The sequence below is a fragment of the Rhagoletis pomonella genome, unplaced genomic scaffold, assembly GCF_013731165.1.
Source record: "Rhagoletis pomonella isolate Grant_MI unplaced genomic scaffold, Rhpom_1.0 Rhpom_scaffold_00003, whole genome shotgun sequence".
Taxonomy (NCBI): domain Eukaryota; kingdom Metazoa; phylum Arthropoda; class Insecta; order Diptera; family Tephritidae; genus Rhagoletis; species Rhagoletis pomonella.
Genome location: NW_023458557.1, coordinates 87,558,372 through 87,581,331, shown reverse-complemented (window position 1 = coordinate 87,581,331; position 22,960 = coordinate 87,558,372). Strand labels below are relative to the sequence as shown.

The 22,960-nt window shown below is 37.3% G+C and overlaps 1 protein-coding gene across 6 annotated transcripts in view; it reads right to left on the bottom strand.

Annotated features, from left to right (window-relative positions):
* LOC118735725 overlaps positions 1-22,960 on the bottom strand; it is a 189,109-nt gene that overhangs the window by 125,102 nt on the left and 41,047 nt on the right. For 2 of the 6 annotated variants that reach the window (XM_036465655.1, XM_036465659.1), the window contains one exon: positions 22,694-22,756. The exons of the other annotated variants lie outside the window; for them this stretch is intronic. The gene's annotated coding sequence lies outside the window, so the exon portion shown is untranslated. The remainder of the gene's footprint in view (positions 1-22,693; positions 22,757-22,960) is intronic. 6 annotated transcript variants of the gene reach the window in all.

Sequence of the window (22,960 nt, the reverse complement as noted above, 5' to 3'; positions counted from 1 at the left end):
TTTTTTTAATTTTATATGGAAATTTACAGAAAATAAAAAAATCATTTTCCATTTAAATCGCTGGTGAAACCGGCTTTTAATGTTTAGATGTCTTATCATTGTAAAAAGAAGAGTATTTTTTTAATTTTGTTTAATTTTCAGGAACTTATTTTATTTTTCTTTTTTGAATTAAATATGTTTTTTTTTAATTTAGATTTTTTTTTAATTTTTAGATTTAATTCTTAAAAAAAAAACTTTTTTTTTTATTTAATTTAATTTTTATAAACTTATTTTATTTTAATGTTTAATCTAAATTTTTTGCTTTGTTAATTTCATTTTCTTTTAGTTTTATTTTTTATTATTTAAAAAAGAAAAATATATATTTTTATTTAATTTAATTTTTAGTTTTATTATTTTGCGACCTACGATCGCGAGTAAAAGTTAATGAATATGATTTATGCAACAATTTTAAAATTTAATCCAATTAACACCCCCCACAAAAAAAAAAAAAAAACGAACAAAATAAAACTTCGCACCCCACTTCCACTTACACACACACACACACAAAGCGCATATAACAATAAGAATTAAAATTCACACTGCAGCAAATTTTAATCTCTAATTTAGCGTTAAATTTCCCTTTTATTGCCACTACTCGAAGGAAGAGTAGCGCAAAAGGAGCATACAAAAAACGAGTGCAAAGCAATAAGAATGAAAAAAAAAATATTTAAAAATACTGCGAAACCACCAAAAAAAAAATAAAAAATAGCAAGTAAATTGTATTCTTCTTGGGCTAAAAAACTGCACTTTCAGCAGAAAAAATCGAGCAGAAGAAAATTGCATGCAGCAAGCAAGCACACAGATAGTACAAGCAAAGAAAAAATATCAGGATAAAAGAGAGAGCGAGAGTGAGGAAAGATTTGCATAAATATATGTATGTATGTATATTCGAGATATTTGCTTGTGTATGTATAAATGTGTCTGTATGCTAAATTGTGCAAGTGTTGGCACAACGAAAGTGCGAAATGAATGAATAAATACCAAAGGAAGGCAAAGGCAATAGAAGGATTTGTCGTCATCGTTGCCGTCGCTGGCTAGCTAGCATAGTTTAAGGCGCCAGCGCGCTCGTTCGGTGTTAGGGTGAATGTGAAAATCACAAACTAACTACTTAAGCGCAACAACCGCAACTGCAAACCAACAAAACACACCCACAAATCACTTATACATAGAAATTGGACTTTCTACACATATACATATGTACATATACATGCATACATATGTATATAATGGAAGATATATACATTAGGCCGTACCGGAAAAAAAAGTTTGAAAAAATTTCAGTTTTTTACCGAATTTTTTGCTCCAAAGTTCATTGACCTCAAGTACCCCATTCTAGTACTTACACACCAAATCTCAGTTTTTATCACCCTAACGTACCGCCCTAATGTCAGTAAATTAAAGCTCACCAAAAGTCGTTAAAATTTTGCTAAGGAAGTGTTTTGATGATTCCAGTCGAAATTATTTAAAAAAAAAAACATTTTAATGCAGAGTGTAGATGTCACCTAAGTTCAGCCAAAAAATCATTTTTTTCCAAATTGCTTCGAAAAAATACTTTAGGCTCGAAGGCGTATGATGAACTTTTTTATGTTTGCTTGTATTGATGGCGCGGTCTAATGCACATGCATATACTACTCAACAAGCTGCGCGAAAATCGTTTTTTTTTTCTTCTTTACTCCTTTGCTTGTATCAGATTTTGACACAGCTAGTGGAATCTCAGCGAAGGGGTGTGGTCTGATGTGGGTGATGTGCTTGAATAATTTCGCTTCATTTTGGCACTTGAATTGAGCGCTTAATGTTTGCTTGTGCAACTTTTTATGTATGTGTGTGTGTGTGTGTTTGTGCCAATTTGTGCTGCTGGTAGTCAAAGTGGGTATTCATTAGCATACACCAGGGTATACGATATTGAATTTCCTCGCCGTTTAGATTTTGCACTGCCGACAGAAAATGGAGTGCCTAGTGGTGGTAGTGGTGGGGAGGCTGGCGCCAAAATTTGTACAGTGGTGTAGGATGATAAAATAGTTAAAAAAAATAAAGCTGAAAGTATTCACAATATTCAAAAATGAACATATAATTCTCAAATATTTATGAACTGAAGATTTGCAATGGGTATCGAATATATGAATTAGTTAAAATATATTTACTAAAATCAAAAATAATACAGTAGTTAAATTTTGCTAGCCTTACAATAGTTCTGAAAATATCCTTTTGAACGTGAATTAAAATACTTAGTTGCATTCATTCATTAGCATCGCAAACTTTATTTTTTTGCTTACGAGTTAAATTTTTTCGACTCCGGAGTACTTTTTTTTTGACTCGCGAGCAATACTTCTTGGTCCTGCTCGAGTTATTTTTACACTCTAACATGATTTTTTTGAAATACATTTCAAAAAGTGAGGCCCTTTTGCACTCAGCTGTTTGTATTTGCGGAGTCTGTGAACATTAGGGTAGCTCTTAGTAATATGAAAATATAATTTTAATATGGTACACCTTTTTATTTTATTATATGTACAAAAAAAGACAAACACGAAATTGTTAAAATTAAAAAACCGCTGCTTAGGTTTAAAAAATTAAATTTTTTAAAAATCCCAAGAACTTTTTACTTCAAGTCTTATAAATTTGTCATATTATTGAAACTTATTCACATAAATTCATAAAACCGCTGAGTTTTAGCTGTTCAAAGTCAAAATGTTGCCGAATTTTGGCGATTAAAGAAAAGTTTTCAAACATTGGTAGCGTGGATGTCGTTATTTTTGACGTATTACAAAATAAAGGGATGCCATATGATGTTGATATTTTAAGGACCACCCTAGTGTATAACAAGTATTTTTTTTTAAATATCGATCAGAACGCTTCGGTCGTAACATTTGCAAACTTTTAAATATATTTTTTTAATTTTCATCTATTGGCTGTCAAGTGCAAACTTTTTAATCGCGAGCATTATTTTTTAGTCCCGAAAATTTTTTTTATTATTACTACATAGTTATACATGTTCGCAAACTTTATAAAATATACTCAATGAATTTTCTCTTGGTTGTTAAGTGTATTTGATTAACTACGAGTTTTAATTTAAGTCTTAAATTGAGAGATTTGTTTAAGAGCGTGTCACACCGGGCAAAGTAGTAGACTATCAAATTGAGAGATTTCAGAAATCAGTTGCATGAGCAGTGGCACCTTGCATGTAAAGTACCTTTCGAAAGAATGTTTTTTATTTCCGAAAGGCGAATTGCAGGGAAAACTTATGAAATCGCTTTTTTTACACGGTGAGTGAATATATATGCAACCGTGAGCCGCTAAAATAAACAAATTTATAACAAGATACAAAAAAATAAATGGATTTAGAAAAACATATGAAATGGGTCGATACTATCGATAGTATCGATAGTCACCCTTAAGACTATCGTAAAACATCGATGGACTTGACTATCGATAGTTTGACAGCTCTAATTCTGAGCCCAGAGTGCGGGACAGTCATTTCGTCAGCTCCTACAGCTCCTGACGCTTTCGGAGAACCTTTTCAGCCTTATCGCATACTTTCCGAGGGCACCTGGCTGTAGATAAGCCCCTACTGCCCAGCTGAGGAGACCCTTTATCGCTCCATTCTGGCGACATGAGTGTTGCCTTGTAAAACGGAGTTTGGCGTTGTGGAACGGATGTCCCGTCTCTTGCCTTCTTGTTGCCTAGTATGTTCCAGTGCTCTGGCACCCAAGCCAACCAATGCACGGTGTGTGGGGGCAGTCCCAGCTCCGCCCAATCACTCGTTCAGTTAAGCTTTTGGTCCAGGACACAGACCCGCCTGCACGACCCTGCCTATTAGCAGTTGGCGTACGACTGAGACTAACTAACGGTCAATGGCCAGATTCGCGAGATCCGAAGTGATTTCCGTTGGCATGGTATTGTTGGAAGTATCCTCTATGTACAGCATAGTGTATACTACTTTATCATTGAAGATTTCTCAATGTGTAACACGATTTTGTGCAGCCCTGTTTCGATGGACTTCCTTTTCATTTAGGCCTGTAGAGATTTCGATTTTTTTTTTCCACCGATTCCTTAAAAAAAAAATTCAATCAGCTGCGCTATGTTGGCATGAGTATAGCCTTATTTGTCTAAAGCCCTTAATATTGGTGTGAGAGTTCCTCCCCGCCTTAGGGATGAAGACAACCGTCGAACTTTGCCACATCACCATCCGGAGAATAAGAACCCCTTTAAATTTGCATACAATCATTTATTGCTGGGCTTCAAAAATGCTGCAGATGCGCTGGTGAAAAGTCTTCTGAACCAAGGGTTTTAGGAGGTTTAAAGGACCCTATTGCCCAAATTAATTTTTCTATTGTGAGAAGATCAGTCGTAACTGGGTGATCTTTTCCCTTAAGTAGCCCATTTGTCGCTTGATTGGTGGGTTAGCAGAAAATCTAGGGATTCCTGATCAGTTTCCGACGACGTACCGCAGGATCTAAGCAAGTACTTGCCAGTATTTTTTATTTGAATATACCTAAAATCCAATTCTTAGGGTCTTGTTTTTGCAAGTCGCGAATATTATTTTAGAACTCTCGATTACTACTAACCGCGTATCTTAGCTCAAATTTCAAGCTTTTACATCAACACGTCACTGTAATCCTCCATGCCTTCTTCTTCTACAGCGCGCTCAACGTACAAACATCAGCGGCCATCAGTGCCATGGCGGACTGAAGTCGGAGTCACCTAATTTCTGTGTTTACGTGCCACAGGACCATTCCATCTTCCTCTTTGCACTCCTCAACATCAAAACCAAATTTACAGTGTTGCATATTCCGATTTGCCACTAAGTATTGCCGTTATTTGGCGCTTGTGTGTTGCAAATTTGAAAGCAATGAAAAATGCAAATGATGAGTGAGAGTCGCAACTTTAGACGAAAGCAACAGCAGCAACAACAAAAACAACAAGCATATCGGCAACAACTAAAAATTTTACAGGGAAAAGTGTTCAATGACGAACAACAGGAAACCGGAAGTGAAAGGAAAAAAACCAAAAAAAAAACAAATGTTACCAATTTTTTCTCCCTTAATATTTTTGCATGACAAGCAACCGCTTACTCGTTTGGCAAGCCGAACGAACCAGCCAGCTACTCGTATACACGTGGCGGGAGTCAATGCTACGAAATCACAGCAACCGGCGACGTTGGACTTTTATAGCGGAAATGCGATAGATGAGCAATGATGTATGGCGTTGTGTCGTCTGAATGTGCTAAAGTAATATTTCAAAGTGTGTGTGTGTTTGTGTGTACGCGTATACATGTGCACACGAAATGCATGATTTGCCAGTGTTCCCCCAAGTGCAATTTAAGTAAAAATAACAGTAGCAAGAAGAAGCCGAAAAGGAACACACACAACAAAAAAAAAGCCAAACACGAAATAATGATGCAAATGTTTGCTGTCGTCTGCTGCAATACACTCCAAAATCATCGTCATCGTCCTGCAAAATATGAGCTAAATTGGCAGACAGTTCTATGTTTTATTTTTTTTTTGCTTTTGGGGCGTAGGGGTCTGCTCGTCATTACATGCGGTTCAGATGGACTATGTATGGCGGCTCTGTTGTATTTGCAGTCCTTTGGGGCTAAATTAAAAGCGACTTGAAAAAATATATATTTTTTTTTTTCTGTTTTGTGAGTCGTTGGCCACGAGAGAGTTTTTATTTTGCTTTTTGGAACTAATTTTTGAGGTTTGTAAGAATTTGTAATATTGCAATTTTTTATTTGGTTTTGCGCTGATATTTCAAGTACCAGAAAATTGCGAATATAAGTATGAGAGCCATCAAACTTAAGCAAAGAATTTTAGTACTTACATATGAACATACATACGTATGCACAGTATATATTATGTATTTATAATGACAATATAGTCATTCAAAGGATATATGTAGGTATATTTAATGACTTGACTCTTAAGAATTGACGCTTCAGATATGAGTTAAAATTTCAAGCAAGTTTGAGCGTGTAGAGTGGACAGGACTTCGAAGATATGAACAATGTGTAACGTATTTCTTCTTTATTGACGCTGTAATCGCCTAATCGATTTTGGCCGAGTCCAAAACAGCACGTCAGTCATTTCTGTTATGTGCCAACCGACGTCAATTGGAAATGCCAAGTGGTCTTTCCTCTGTTATCAGCATCGCAATCCGAGTTGAATAGTTTCAGAGCTGGAGCGTTTCTGTCTATTTGAAGGACATGCCCTAGCCAGCATAGTCGCTGGATTTTAATTCGCTGCGCTATGTTTATATAAATGTAAGGCTAAAAACATAGTGGCGCGGCGAGCAAAGCGAAGAGCTATCATCGAGCAAAGCTTCAATTATAAACATGTATGTACGCTCTGCTCTTCACTACCGCTCTCATATTGAAATATATAAGCTTGTAATGGACGTTTTGCTCGATGCTCTTTATTCGTCGCTACACTATGGTTTCAGCCTAAAGCTCATGAAGCTTATCGTGTTAAATCGTCTGCGATACTGGCCATCGCCAACGCACAAAAGCTCCTAAATCTTTCTTCCGAAAACTCCAAGAGCCGCATCATCAGATATTAACGCTGGTTATTAACTAAACCTTACCGCTTATCCTCTGACTGTTTGCGTTATGACAGAAGATACTTCGTTATTTCCTCGTTACCACTACACCCATTCGCTTTGGTTCCCTATCTAATTCTGAGAAGTAAGAACAGACATAGCCCTTGTTTTCACTGATAACGTCGATGTCGTCGCCATACGCCAGCAATTTCGCGCTCTTGTTAAGTATTGTGCCCGAGCGGTTCAGTTTTGCGGCTCTTATTATCTTCTCCAACATCAGATTATAGAAATCACATCAAAGGGAAACATTTTGTCTGAAAACTCGTTTGGTATCAAACGGCTCGGAAAGGTGCTTCCCAATTCTGATAGAGCTGGTGATATTACAGCCATATTAGTTTCGCGGGGATACCAAATTCAGACACTTCACTTCATACTTCTTCTTCTTTTCATACTGTCGAAATGTCGAAAGGATGGTGAGAGTCGATCCTTTTCTCGCCGGTCTTTTCAGAGATTTGGCGTATTGTAAATACCTGATCTATGGTGGATTTTCCAGGTCTAAAGCCACACTGATAAGGCACAATCAGTTTGTTGACGGTGGGTTTCATCTTTCACACAATACACTCGATAAGACCTTGTAACCTTAGCTTAGAAGGCTGTCGCCCACTTAAATGCCAGTCGTCGGGCATGCGTACATCAAATCATATTCTGCATAAGAGTTGAGGCATCAACTCCTCGCCAGTTCCCTATAACGGACCCATATGGATTGTGTTGCACCCGATCGCAGTGTGGTCTTGTAGGCGGCATCTTTTTTCTCTGCAGCTTCTAGACACTCCTCGTCATTTCAGTTGTTCTTTCTAGGTCGCTGAAATCCGACTACTTCTTCGGAAGCGGTACTTAATGACCGGGAAATGTGGTTCCACTGCAAGCTTATGTCGCTTTGTTGAAAAGTGCTGTCATAGAGCGGAAGTGAGAGTCGACTAGCGCATACAGTGGCCGTCTGTTGTGATTTCAGCTCTTCGACGTTAAGCTCTCCGTGCATTATTGGGCGCACTGTTTTGATGCGCAGAGGCAGGTGCGTATTTTGTCTGCAACAACATAGTGGTCCGAGTCAGTGTTTGGCCCTCGATGTGTACATATGTACGTCTAAAACACTGGATGCCTTGCTCCCGTCTATCACAACATGACAGCCGCGTAGTTTGATAGATCTTTTTTTGCTGGAACCTAGTACTACATAATATCATGCTTCGGGCCCTGGCGAAGTCGGTCAACCTCAGTCGGACCTTTCGTCGTGGAGGCTGAATTTTCCGACAGTGGCGTCAAAGATCCTTTCTTTGCCCACCTTGGCATTGAAATCGCCAAGAACAATTTTGAGATCCTTGGACGCCTTGTCCTTCTCTTCCGTCGGGGCATGGATGCAAACGAACGAGATATTGAAAAATCTCGCTTTGATGTGGAGATGTTCGTCGACCGTTGTGAACGTCAGTTCTCGGCAACGGAGACTCTCTCTTGCACCACAAATCCCACACCGAATTTGCACTCCTTTACGTGGCGACTGTAGTAGACGTCGCAAGTCTCCACGCTTACTTTGCCTTGCTCCGTTCATCACATTTCTTGGATGGTGGTGATGTCAGTTTTTATTTATCCGTCGACATCAACCATCCGGGCAGAGGCATTGGAATTTCTGAGAATAATAATAATTTAGCATTACGCCTACATCGTAGAATATTTTAAACAACTCACTGTCAGTTTCACAGTAACTGCCAATAACATATACATATTTATATCGCAGATTGTAAACTGTAAATCTTTATTCAATGCAGCTGAGGTAATATTGTAGCTTACTCGAAAAGAGGCAAGAACAAACATTCCTTGCCAGGAAAATGAGAAGAGATCACAACTGAGTAATCTATAAAAGACACAACTATCACTACCTTGTAGATGCTGACGAAAACGATTTTTTCTTCAATGCTGGAAGATTTTAAGGCAGCGTACAAATATCTAAGCTGCCTAGCATTTAGCAACCTTTTCTTGGGTAAAAGGGTTAAAATATGAATCAATAGAATGCTATTGAAGGGGATGATGTGTGGGAGTACACATATACATATAGCCAGAAGGAGCGCCGCTGTTACGTCAAATTACTGCTACCAATAACTCTTTTGTTGTTCGCACTATTATTTCCGTATATATACATATGTATGTTGTTGCACGTTAGCTTTCTTTCCGACTCGCTTGCTGTGCATGACAATGCCAAAAATGCTTTTGATATGTTGCTGCTGTGCATAGCGGGCGTGATTGACAGTGGGACAGTGGGGCACGAGGCGCAGTTCATGTGTACGTACACTTGGTTGCCAGGCGTTTAAATTCGATTTAAGTGGCGTTGCAAAATAATTTCTGTATGTATGAAGCAGAGATTGTGTGAGTGACAGAAATTCAATTTTATTTTTATAACAGTTTATTCCCGTTTTTTTTTGTTCATTCTTTTCTCTTGCTGATGGAGCCACCGCTGCGTTAGGTTTCTTCCATTTTACGCGTACGGCAGCCGGCAGGTGTATGGCATATTATAACGCGTTAGCATTGTATTGCGTTGCCTTTAACGCTGTCGTCTAACATCAAAGCAGGTGAGCGTAGTATGGCGTAAGAGCTTGTTGGAAATTCCAAGTAAAACATAGCGTGTACTCCACCGCACGAGCAAAGAATAATAATTTCGCCGTACATCCTGAGTCTACAGTATTTTTTCAGGGCAATGTCGAAAAAAGAATAATTTTTTTTAGCGAACCTAGGGGTTTTCTTTTTACATTTTTCGATGACACCTACATTCGGTAATAATTTTTTTTCTAAATAGTTCTATTGGATTGATCAAATGCTTCCACAGACATAGTTTAATTATTTTTTAAGAGATTTAATTTACTGACATTAGGTCAGTACAATCTAGAATAAAAATAAATCTAGAACAAAAACTTTCTCCTCGAGACAAGAACACCCATATATCGTCGCTACCATGTCAAACTGTCAAATTTGAAAACCGGTACTATTCAGGAGAGCAAAGAAACTGTTGTAAAACATGTGGCTGTCATTAGGAAAAAGTGTGGGATTCCACACTTTGTTAAAGCCAGTATTCTCTGCTTCTAAGAAGACAAGAAATTCAATGATTTGCCAACTTACGTATCATTCTAAATCAGAGGTTCCCAAACTTTTTTCTCGTAGACCCCTGTCTAAAAAGTTACTGGTTTCGGTGGACCCCCTGCTGATACATTCCAATATATTCCCAAAGCTCATAAAAAAATTAAATGTGAAAATCAAATCTAACAATGTAAATTTGCATCGCGGGTGAATTCAAAAACTAAACTCAGAGTGGCCAAAATAAAAGTAAAATATTTTCTTGTGTTCTATTTATAAAAATAATTAATGTGATTATACACTTGTAGGTTTTAAAAAAGTAGATCTCGTAAATACATCAAAATACTCTCTCGCTCGGAAGGGTTATATTTTTTAAGAGCACTGCGAGTGCTAGCGTTATTTACATTATCTTCACCATAAACTCATCAAATGCTCAGCTCACTCATGACTTTGCAATGCCTCTCAGTCATTTCTGAGCGAAGTATTCACCCAGTTTCTGATGGTTGCTTCGATCGCCGAAGGTGGGAGTGCTAAAACTGATTGCGACCCAGGAATGCCTGGTCTAAGCAAACTCTGACCAAATGATCAGATGTCTCATAACCAGGTACTCCAGAGTGATCTGGAACCCAGAGTAAAACAACTTCTTTATGTTCACCATCATATTTTAGTCGAGACTTGCATTGCCGAACTAGTTTGGAAGTACTTAAATAGAAGGCTGGTCAATGCCTTAAGTGCAGCTTGGTTGTCACTGCAGTCATGTAAGCTCCTTCCCCTCCACCTATGTTCCACCTCGTAGTCCAGGGCTTTTAGTCTTGCAATTACCTCAGCCTGGAAGACCGACGCATATTCCCCTACTCAAAAGTGAAGCTTATCTCCGTTAACCTCGAAAAAGACCCCAGATCATGACCCAGAGTCAGTTTTGGAGCCATCAGTGAAGATTCGGCAATGTGAGAGTCCGGTCTCAGCGATGGAATCAAACCAGCATTCAGTCTCAGGGAACTCAACATTATAGAATCTCTCTTTAAGGCTTCCCCACGTATGAAAACACAAAGTGACGGTAAGTGCAGCAGTGCGTCAAGAGGCTATTAAGCAACCATTTCGGTTCTTTACATCGAAACGAGATAAATTTTCGTGGACCCCCATTTACTACTCATGGACCACCATATTTTTTTCACGTCACCGTGGACCCCCGTCGAGTCTTCCGTGGAGCCCTGGGGGTCCACCTGGACCTCTTTGGAAATCACTGTTCTAAACGCTTGCGCAAGGTATCGTAAACGAAAAAGCATTTTTGCACATTGAGATCCGACTGCAAATTCCAAAGATATGGGGGAGAACGTAAAAAACGATCCCTACATTCGGGTAAAACAATTTTGCGAAATTGAGCTTTCATGAACTTATTGTCTGGAATGAATTGACGTTTCATAACGCATTGTCGTTCCACCCGAAAGGTAAACAGATGTCAAATGAGGACTTGCTCCGAAAGGCTATAATTGAGTCCCTTATCCACTGGATTCGGAGACATAAATGGAAGTGGACAGAGCACATTTTGACAACGAAGAGGCAGATAGACTCGCGAAGGCAGACTCAGCGTATTACCGATCAATACACAGTCCAAAATAGGACTCGTAAGTTCTTTTGTAGCAGACAAGGAAAACCGTTATGGGTTTTAACTATGATTCACCGTAGGAAGCATTAAAGTATATGTTCGGAGTTTTGTCGGTAATGCGATGGACTTCAGTGATCTCAGCTAAACTATGAAGTGATTAGCCAGCCTATACTAACTTAACCTAGTACTCTTTGATCTCCTTGATTCAGTAACACTTCTAAATAAAATGGCATCATAGGAATTCATTAAAAAAAATATAGCCGAAATGACTAGTTTCATGAAGTTCTTTAAAAGGATTTGATAGGACATAAATATCACGCTCGCGGAGTAAAAAAGAAAATCGATTAGGAAATCGATAAAAATATCGATAACAAAATCGATAAAAATGTCGTGACAAAATCGATTAGAAAATCAATATAAATATCGATAAAAGTATCGATAATATAATACTTTTATGTTTATCATTTCCTTCATCTACATACATATTCCCCTTCACCTTTGCCCTTATATAAGTAAAGTGTTTAAATTTACCTTGGTCTTCATTTTTGCCTTTATCTTAACGCATCTTTGTTTTTGTTTTTATTTTTACATTTGCCTTTATCCTTTTCTTTATCTATGTACGTACTCACCTTTACGTTCATTCTTGTATCTGTCTCTTTCTAGGTGTTATTTTTTAACATTTGTTAACATAACATTCAAGGAGCACTTGTTTCTGTCCCAACCATTTCCGTTCCACCATTTCCGTGTGCAATTTCCGTTGAATTTGCCAATTTACGCCCAACCAACCAACCGCCACTAAAGAAGTTTCACTTCAAAACTCAGTGAATCTGAATTAGTTTGAGAGTCATAACATTTTCCCATCTATAGGTATGTATGTATGAGTCAGTGGATCTGTGCTCCAAAATCACTTCGAGAACAAAGCACCAAATTTTTTGGTTGACCCTTATCACCAACATTGCTGTTGGAGACCTACATAACTATCTATTTTAAGCTTGATTAATACTGATTTTATATGCCCTTAATTCAATTAAATAAAATGAACATCAACGCAAATATGTAAGTATAATAGAAGAAGGTACTCGTATTTATGTACATATGTATGTACACATGTGTGTATGTAGTACCTTCAACCTTTTTAAATTATACACAGCATTCTATTAAACTCGATATTGGGGGCAGCACAAAGTGCAATAGAGCAGAGGAAAATAGGCGGCATAAAGTGAAGAATAATTGTATGCCTACAGCTGCTTACGGGCATATTATTTTTCTATGAACTAACTTAGACTAAACTAAAATAGTGTAGGTAACCACAAATTAGATACGCTTGATTAATCTTTATTGCATTCACACGATAGGCTGACAAAAAGGTAACGAAAAAAAAAAAAAAAAAAAAAAAAAAGGCATAGACAAGCAGTGAAAGGCAAGCAGCGAACACAGGGGCCATCAAAACAACCAAAAGGTAGCAGTAATATGTATGCAAGTGAGTGGCGCGCGACAAAATGCACCAAAGTGTTATGGGGAGCGCATTATTATGTTCATGTTGCAAGATGTCACCGAAAGAGTGCTGGCGGCATGAAGCGTATGACAACAGCTGGCGTTGACCGTTTGCTGGCGGCTGTTAAATTTCGTAGCGGCGCGGTGCAATTGAAGTACTGCGGTTGCTGTTGAAGCATATTATTACGATTTTAGAGACTTACATGTGTGGCAGTGCTAACGTGTGTGTGTGTGTGTGTGTTTGTGTGGAAAAAATTAAATTGCGTTTCCTTTCTATTCGTAGCAGCACCGCCCACAGGTGTCACGTTTAATACTTAAATTTTTTTCGGTTTCAACTACTCAAACGTCAAAGGAAATTTAAATTGGTTGCATCAGTTGTTAGCTATTTATAGTTTTTTTGTTGTTGTTGTTATTTCTTGTTGCTGGCGTGCGGCTCGACACATTTTCGAAACTTGATGAATAATTTTTTGAATTATAATTTTATTTATGTAAATTTTTTTGACCAGTTTTCATATGCCGGTAGCAATTAAGGAAATTATGCGTTATGAGTGATGTATGTATGTATGCAGGCAGCGGTGATAAAAGAAAGCAAACAAGAAAACATATATAAACAACGATAACAGCGTAGCTATCAAATTTGTGGCAATACAATAATTTGTATGCTACAAATGACTTTGAAGCCAAGAAAAAAAAAAACCTATTCAAAAAATGTACGAGTCACGAAAAACACGATGAGGAAGAGGAATTAAATAATATCTGTCAGAATTTTTAAGATTTAGTAAGTTTATGTCGAATTTATGTTAAATGAGTTGCATGTTGCATACAGAATGTAATTTTTGAAACGAAAAAACTAACCTAAATACATTCAAATTTATGTAAATTCGGGTGCATCACCAAAAAAGTTGTCGGTTTTCCACTGGAATTATAAACATTATTATATATATGCCTTCTAAGGCATCTGCCAAGATATTTCTGAAAAATTTTAAAATTTACGTGCGCTAGACCGATTTGAAAATACCGCGAAAAATCTCAAAATTTGTAAACATTTTTAATGCTGACCTTTTATGAGAAAAACTTTTCTTTTATATGAGGTAATAATACTTTTAAGAACTAATTTTATTTAAATAAATACTTTAAAAAACTAATTTTATTTACCAAAAAAATTCAACTTTTTGGAGATATTGTCAAATAAGTCCAGCACATGTAAACCTGTATATATTTCGAAATATTTTGGCGGAAGCCTTAAAATAAAACCAATTTTTTATTTCCGATGAAAAAATGTTTTTTTTTTTTTGTATTGAGAGAGATGCTCCATTAGGGGTGATTGACTCGATTTTTCAAAACCGGTTTTTACTGGCTTATTGGATATCTTGATTTTTCGAATATCGAATAAACCGAATTTTTGATCGAACAAACCGGGTTTTTTCTTGACTCAAAAATTTTTGACCTTTTCGGAGTTTTCAAGGCTTTTTCCGGTATAAGGAAGTACACTCGGAAGTTGGTCTCTTTTTGATGTTGCTGGCACCAGAAATTGAGCCATGCACCTCCCGATAAGCAGTATACACATCTAAGCACTCGGACACGGCGGCTAGAGTTAAAATATTATTTTCACTCATGTTTTTTTTTTTTTTTTACTTTCGATCCAAAAAAAAATGAACTTATTGTACTTTGGTCTAATCTAAATAAAAGTTCTTTTTAATGTTATTAGTTTTATTCCAATTTCTGATAATGCTTTATACCAACCAAAGCATTTTCACTGTAAGAGAACTATGTATGATCCGGTTTTTTCTTAATTTCAAATTGCACTTCTTCGAACCCGGAATTAGAAAAAGGCGAATAATCGAACACCCTAATACATACCTACATACGAATACTTATACCTACATATTTTTTTTTATATACTATTTATTTAATTTTTACTTTTTTTACGAGGAGGAAAATCTAAAGTCGGTCTACCCCGTCAGTGCAGGACTTTACCCCGAAGTAAACCTCTTACCGTCCTGTACCGTATTTTCCCCGGTACTACAAGCAAGTATTTCGCCGGGAGGCGGTGTTAACACGAAGCTCACACGTACTCTTCTAGTGTGTTTGTTAGTCATTTCATACTACCACCCTATCGCCCATATGGGTCACACATAAATACATATGTATGTACTACCCTGCCCACCTTTAGTTCATACACTTCACACTTTTAGTTCATAATAGAAATATTTCCAAGTATATGAACTAAAGCTGCTCTCCGCGAGAATGCAACTCAAAAGACGGTTCAAAGTTCCAGACGGCTGTCCGATTTTCATGGCCGAAGGCCGCGCAAAGTGGACTACACCCCCCTTGCTCTCATACCAAAATTACCGCACCGATGCCTAAAATTTGCATTATCCCAACAAAATGCCTTCTCTAGTCCAGAGTGCTAGGCGCAATCGAATTGGTTGCTGTGCGAATGACCTTGCTGTAGCATAAGGGTCTACATAGTTGTCGCCTTCCCAATCCTCTATAAAATTGTCGGGTCCTACCGCCCTTGTCCTGTCGCGCAACGATAATGATCATGAATATGAACCCTCAAATCCCTGCCTCAGACAAACGAGGTCCCAAAAAGCACTTCAGACATATTGCTTTCGATAGGTCTGACCAATGATTGGCAAAAATTCTTGGCTGCTGTTGCGATACCTATGGCTAAGCCAGGCCTAGCTACAGCCTCTCCCAACCGGGCCAAACTTACACGACAGCAAGTTATCGAGCCGACTCCATAGACACCAACGCTAGTCATGTTTCCAGGCAGGTGTTTAAGATGCCGCAAAATATTCGTATATTCGACAAGCCTTCGTAATCTACCCTGCCATAAGATACTTTGGAGATTATATTCCTCTTTTACTCCAGCGGCAGTCGTAGTGCTATGGTATACCTCGTCAATAGGCCGTCAGTAAGCTCGGCCGACTTAATCGCTTTCTTCTTCTTGTACGACAGTAATTTCTCTTCTATACCAACTAACGTAAATTCGAAAACGGAGCCAACACCTTATGAAAATGTATACACAATATCTGCCTGCTCTTAGGTGGGATTGGACCACATGGCTGAAACAGTATCTCCAGGCGGACGTATTTCTAGTTTCACGCCTACCAAATATTTAAGAGCCTCAGAGAGATGCTATCGCACGAGCAGGCCTGCCTTGCGAATAATTGGCCGTCAAAAGGATACCAAAGCGGACTTGACTGAGAAGTACATAGGTTCTAAAGACAAGGCGGAAGGGTTGCATATCCGTTTGTAGCAGCAAGTAATGACACTCAGCGCTGTGGTGGCACGTAGCGCGCGGCATTAAAATTGACAAATACACACTTTATGCCTTAAACTTAGCATTTACCCTCAGCGTTGGTTACTTTACGAAAAAAAAAAACATTCCATCATCTCCATGTTTTTTTCTTTTTTTTTTTTCCTTTCGGAAACCTTCAACTCTTCCGTTGTAGTTCTATATTTCAAGTCTACTTCCCTTTCGCTGCCATTTTTATAGCGTAAAATTGCAGAAATTATATGTGCTTTATTGACATTTTTATAACTATCATATAAAAATGCTTGAAACAGAAATTCACACACGCACTCTGGCACACATACATAACTACACGTTAACGCACATATCCAAATGCCTATAAATTTTCATACCGTCACACATTACTCCAGCCACATCATTGTGGCGCGCGCGTTCTTTACTCGCCTGTATCGCTGTTGTTTTTGCTTACGACCAGGAGGCATTTATGGTCATTAAAATTGCGTTGTAATTCATTGCTTTAGCCTTTCAGCGCATACGAATACAGTATATTTTGCTTTGCTGCCTCTATGCTTAAGTGCACATTTAAGATACCTACCCTAAAATGCGCATCAGAGGCAATATTTTTAACATTTATAAGGACACCGCTCCGATAGATGCATTTAGTATACCTGCACATTGGCGATACCTGCCTTAAAAATTGGACGACTAGTATCACTTATCAAAGAAAGTATTACGTTTACCTGCACTGGCCCTACAATTACCTAATTTTACAACTTTTTATTTATTTTGTTCATCTCGCAGAACAACGAAAATGGCTATAAATTTATGTAGTTATATAGATAATTAGATACTATTCGGTAAAAATTTCGCTTGCAGTAATTTCTACGTGGTAAGTGCTTCTCCATTATTTGGTTTCATAGGGATTTGGATACCTTCCTCATTGAAGTAGTAAAGAAAATTCGCTTAAGTGCCTTTTTCGGATAAGTGCACAAGTTTTTCGTGCAAAGAAGGATGTGCAGCTAAGCAAAATATACTGTACTCTCCAACGGTGACAGCATAGCAAAGCATAAAACCTTTCAGCATTTGTTATTGTTTTTTTTTTAAATAATTTTTAAGCGTACCAAAGTGTGTCTGTAGGTATCCATAAAAATGTCGCAAAACACATAAATGTTTAGTTGTTAACATTTGTTGGTGTTTCCTATCGCAGCAGCAGCAGCGTGTGAAAAGAAAAAACAAAAAAAAGCTGTTTCCCGAGTAATGAATTATTGACGACAGGATGTTTATTGTAAGTGTTATAAAATTTTTGAATTACGAGAAGAAAAGTGTGTCTGTGTGTGTGTGTGTCTTACTTTAACGGCACTTGGAAATAATTTAGACGCGTCTTTTTTTCAGTGCAGGCAAACCCAAGACAGCTAAATGCCCAAGCCATATAAATGGCCAAAATTACGATGATATTTCATTTCTACACTCAGAGTTTTTTTTTTTCCTTGCGAGTCGAAAATGTTTAAGTTAACTTAGCTGCGCTCTACTTCCTAATATTTAGCGCAAGAGCAAAATAAAAATTTGCTGGATTTTTTCTAATCGCGGGTCTTATTAATTAGAGCCATAAAGTGGGGCATCTGCAAAAGTATGCTCTAAAGCTTCCGGTGAGTTTGCTTTCTACAGCTTCTACAGCCTATCTTGTAGGCTATTTCCTGCCCGCAATTCCAGGTCTGGATTTTTCTAACAGATCGTTTTTTTTTTTATATTGGAATTGTAGATTAACCTCGTTGGGTTGGCCTGGCGTCCTGCGCCACCTATGACCCGATCTCTTTCTCATCGCCTTAACTACAGCGTCTAAAACTATGCTACAAAAACTTAATTTTAAGCGCCCTTATAATGACAACTGTCATTTTTATTGTTGTGACCTATTAAGTACTCCCTATACTTTATTATTATTCGGGTATACTCGCTCTGCGACCTAAAAAAAATCTATCATGCTAAACCCTAAACTAACTAACTCCAACCTCAGGCTATTTAAAACAAGTAAGAAAGTCTAAGTTCGGGCGGAGCCGAACATTAAATACCCGGCGCAAATATTAAATATATGTTTTTCACCTTTCCGAAAACTACCGCTACATGGTAAGCAGGGGTGTATCAATTTTGAGTAAATTAGAGTCCTTAAATTTCGAAATATTTAAGTTTCAAGCATCTCTAAAATTAACAGTTATATGAAAAGCCGTAATTTTAGTCCGATTTCAATAATTCTGAACGTTTTGCTTTTATGTGGCAAGCACAATACCCATACCGAGTTTGGTACAAATTGGTAGAACGGTTACCGAGATACATATATGTGATCATAAGTGGGCGGTGCCACGCCCATTTTCCAAAATTTTATCATACGCGTATTTTTTGGTAAAGAATTGTTGCAAGCGTCAATTTTGAATAAATTAGCTTTAATATTTACTGATTTATCGAAGATTTCGTATTTCTCTAAATTACCCTTATATGGAATGTGGGCGTGGTTATTGTGGGATTTTAAAAATTGGTATGCTGTACGAAGGCCAACAACTGTGCCAAGTTTGGAAGAAATCGGTGCAGCGGTTGCCAAGATATGCACATGTAACCATAAGTGGGCGTGGCAACGCCCATTTTTCAAAAATTTATAATATTCTTATATTTCGTATAAAAATCATTGCAAATATCAATTTTGAGTGAATAATCTTCAGTAGTTACTAAAATATCGCAGTTTCCATATTTCTGAAAATTACCGTTATATGGAAGGTAGGCGTGGTTATTGTCCGATTTTGCCCATTTTCAATACCATCCGTCCTACGCCAGAAAGAAGTGCACGCACCAAGTTTCGTTAAGATATCTCAATTTTTACTCGAGTTATCGTGTGCACAGACGGACAGACGGACGGACAGACGGACGGACGGACGGGCGGACAGACAGTCACCGCTTAATCGATTTCTCTTTTCATCCTGATCATTTATGTATACATTTGTCTATATCTATCTCGATTCGTTTTACCTATTACAAACAACCGTTATGTGAACAAAGTTATAACACCCTTGTGCACAAGTGCGCTTGGGTATAAAAATAAGCACATTGGTGTCGTGTTCAAAATTTTGGATGGAGAATATAATCTTTTCCCAAGGTGTATCTGTGTGCGATTCATGATACATGAGCAGTCAAATAGAATATGCTCTGAGGTTTCCTCCACCAGCCAACAAAACCTGCAGTCCGTTTCGACAGAAAGCGCCTTTAAGTTCAAATAGTTCAAAGTTCAAGGAGTTTTTCGGAGTACCTTCTGGAAGGAGTTATGAATTTGTTTCATTGTCGCACTCCCTTTGACTTCCGTCGGTGGGCAGCAATCGGACATTCTTTCCACCCCCTAACTAGATCATGCATGCATGCGCACGTGGTCTCCTCGTTTTGCGAGACAGTCAGCGCTTTCGTTGCCTTCAAGCCTTTTATGCCGAGGAACCCTCCACAGCGTCACTCTATTATGAGCTTCTAAGCTGCACAAGTCTTGATGTCGTTCCTTCTCCGAAGACATTCTCGAACACAGGCTTCAATTGCTAAAACCTCTACTTGAAATATGGTTGGGTATGATCCTATTGGCAGACCGTTCTGGCAGCTTGGTCTAAGTACGCTTGCCCAGGTACTCCAGTCGTCCATCTTGGATCCATTGGTATCTCGCTGACAAAATGTTAAGCGCAGTGGCTAAAGCAATCGCAATTCGAATGTGTTTTGTCATTGGGAGGTCGTAAAGCTACTTCGCACTGAGTAGTAACTATTTCTAAGAGTTGTGCGAGCCTAAACCAGCTTTAGCTTTCGCGTAAATTCAGTGAATTCGCCAGTTCCTAATCTATCCGTTTCAGTTGGCACTCGACGAAAGAATTATCGTTAACTTCCTGGGGAATTAAATTTGATATTCAGACTGAACTTAAAATATGGGTGTTAAAATAAAGATTGTCAAGAAACTTTTAGCTTGAACATTTAGAAAATTATTGAGGTGTTTTACAAGGGTTGCCACCTGTTTAAAAATTACATTCATTTGATTTGATGAATTATTACAACTGATACCCATCAGTTTAAGTGGGTGTGAAAAGGATTTGTTTATTAACTGCACGTTAGAGGGTTGCCACCTGTTTAAAAAATTAAATTTTACTTGTATTAAGGGAATTTATATCACAATACGGGTGTCAGACGAAAGAGGTTCAGTAAGTTTGTAGTTTGAAAACATTTTTAAGAGGGTTGCCACATGTTTGAAAAGTCAAATTTGATTAAATTATGAACAACTTAAAGTATCAAAAATAAATGTTTATACTTCTTTTGTTTGAACATGTAGAATTTTCTGAGATTTTTGGAGATGATTGCCACCTGTTTTAAAGCTTAATTCAAATAAAATAATTTTATAAGTTAAATGAATTATTAAAATATGGGTATCAACCGAAATGATCTTGAAAGGCTTTATTGCCAAGAAGGGTTGCCACCTTTTCGAATAAGCAAACGCAAATTCTATTGTAGGAAATAGATAACTCAAATACATACACACATATGTATGTATGAATCGCGGTATGAGTGTCAGAAGAAAAAAGTTTAAGAAAGTTGCCACCTATTTACACAGTTAAATTCAAACTACATTTTATACAATTTTGATGAATTGTTACAATATGGATATCAATGGAAATGGTTTTGAAAAGCCTTCATTTATAAACTACATGTAGGAGGGTTGCCACCTTTTGGAAAACTCATCTTAATTACAAAATGTATCACAAGAAAGAGGTTCTTGGCTGAGTTTATGTAAGTATGTTGAGTTTTATTGAAATAAAGCGGGTGACGGTAATCTAGTTTATTTATAATATTTAACTCTCGTTAAATATCTGTGCTTAGTACTGACAACATCAACATTTCAAATAATTATGCTTACCATCATTAAATGAAAAATGTTGAATCAATAAATATTTATTAAGGCGCATTTTCTTATGACAGCTTAGAAGAAAAATTTTCGCTCTCTGACTGCCTATACTCATATTTTATTTTAATGAACAATTTCACTCGTGCCGTTAAATAAAAAAAAAAAACAACGATGTCCACCCCCCATCGGTCAATCCAATTATCCAAGAAAAACTCATTATTCTTCATTTTGCATATTAACCCTTAACAAAATGTGTCAAAAATGTAATTAACAAAAAGGAACGCTGAAGTGCTTCAATAAATGAAAATATGCTCGAATAAAAATGAGCAGCTAACAGGACGACGGCAATGGCTGATGAGCGAAAAGAGGAAAAGGCAGAAAATGTTAGTGGCTAGACGACAAAAGGGGTAGAGAGATTAGAAAGAGAGCAAAAAAAGGGCAAATGCAGTCAAAAAAAACAACAAAAAATTAAGAAATCCAATTTGTTGTCATTACGTAGCGCTTTGCGCGCTTTTAACCAATTTTCGCCGAAACTCCATCCTACGAAGCATTTTTGTTTTTGTTTGGCTCGTAGTAAGTATTTCTGTTGCTGCACAAAATGCTGCATTTTAATAAATGATCAGCCTTTCGTTAGTTATGTAGGACACGCAGCGTTGGGTGGTGTGGGGGGAGGGGTTGTGGTATCAAAGCTACGAGCACGTCAAATAATGAAGGCGGCGAAAGGACGACACAGCGCAAAGCATTTTCAGCGTGTGAAGTGACAGCGGAAGTGCGACTAACTAGTAAAAAAACAATAAAGTGATGAATTTTTTTTTTCAGTTCCTTCTTGCTATCATCTATTTTGTTTCATTTTTAATGCACCCTCTTACCCTTAGAAAGCGTAGAACCAGCACTTTAGCGCGCGCACTTTTTAACACCTGGTTGTTTGACTAAAACAATGACTGTCTGCGAGACTGCTGTTAGGAGTTTTTTTGTTTTTTTGTTTTTTTGTTTTTTTTTTTTGTTAACGCAAGCAGATGAGTGTGATTAGAGAAAGAGTGAGAGTGCTTGAATATTCACCCTGCTTGTCGTCGTCGTCATCACCCCTGTTATGGTAATTTCAACGAAAGTAAACAAATAAAAACTTTGTTTTAGAAAATGCAGCACTTAACAGCACTAACAACAAATATGTCTGGTTGTATGCACATATGTATGTAGTTTGTCTGCGTTGAAAAATAGCTTTGCATGTTGCGCTTTAATTTTTCGAAATTTGTATCCGTTTTTTTTTTTTTTTGTAGATACTTGATGAGCCACGAAGCTCATTACGAAGCGAATTCCAACTTACACTAAATAAATAAAAATTTTTTTCAAAAAAACTTAATATTTAAGACCTGCTATTATGTATGTATGTATGTACTTACATAGCACTTACATACATAGGTATGAATGCATGTATGTATGTATGTGCCGCGCATGTCTGCTATCAACAAAATGCGCTGCATGATGAATTACAAAGGAAATTAATTGTTCACAGATAGGCGGGGGCGTACTACATTTTTCACGCATTTACTGTACTGTGGCGGCGTTTTCGTGTTTCGGTTTGTTCTTGCTTTCGTCCATATACCTACATACATACATTTGTAGGGTCGAGAGTAATTGTAATTTTGTATGCACGAATACAAATACATATGCACTAGCTAATAACTAAGTAGTAGATATAAGCGACGCATACATATTTATGCACGTAGTATGTACTCACCCGAAATTATTTATTTATTAATGGAAATTGTGTATAATTAAGCGCACGAAAGTTGATAAGTACCTGAAAGTAGAAGAAGAAGAAAAAGCATTAATGTTTGATTAAAAGCTTGTTGAATGGTATATTTTTTATGTTGAGTTTAAAATAATTGCTGGTATGATAAGATTTGGGTTATGAATAATGGTTTTTGTCAAATATTTCAGATATTCAATGTTATTTATGGCATCTACTTAAGTTATTAATCGCTGTTACAACTGGTGGAACATG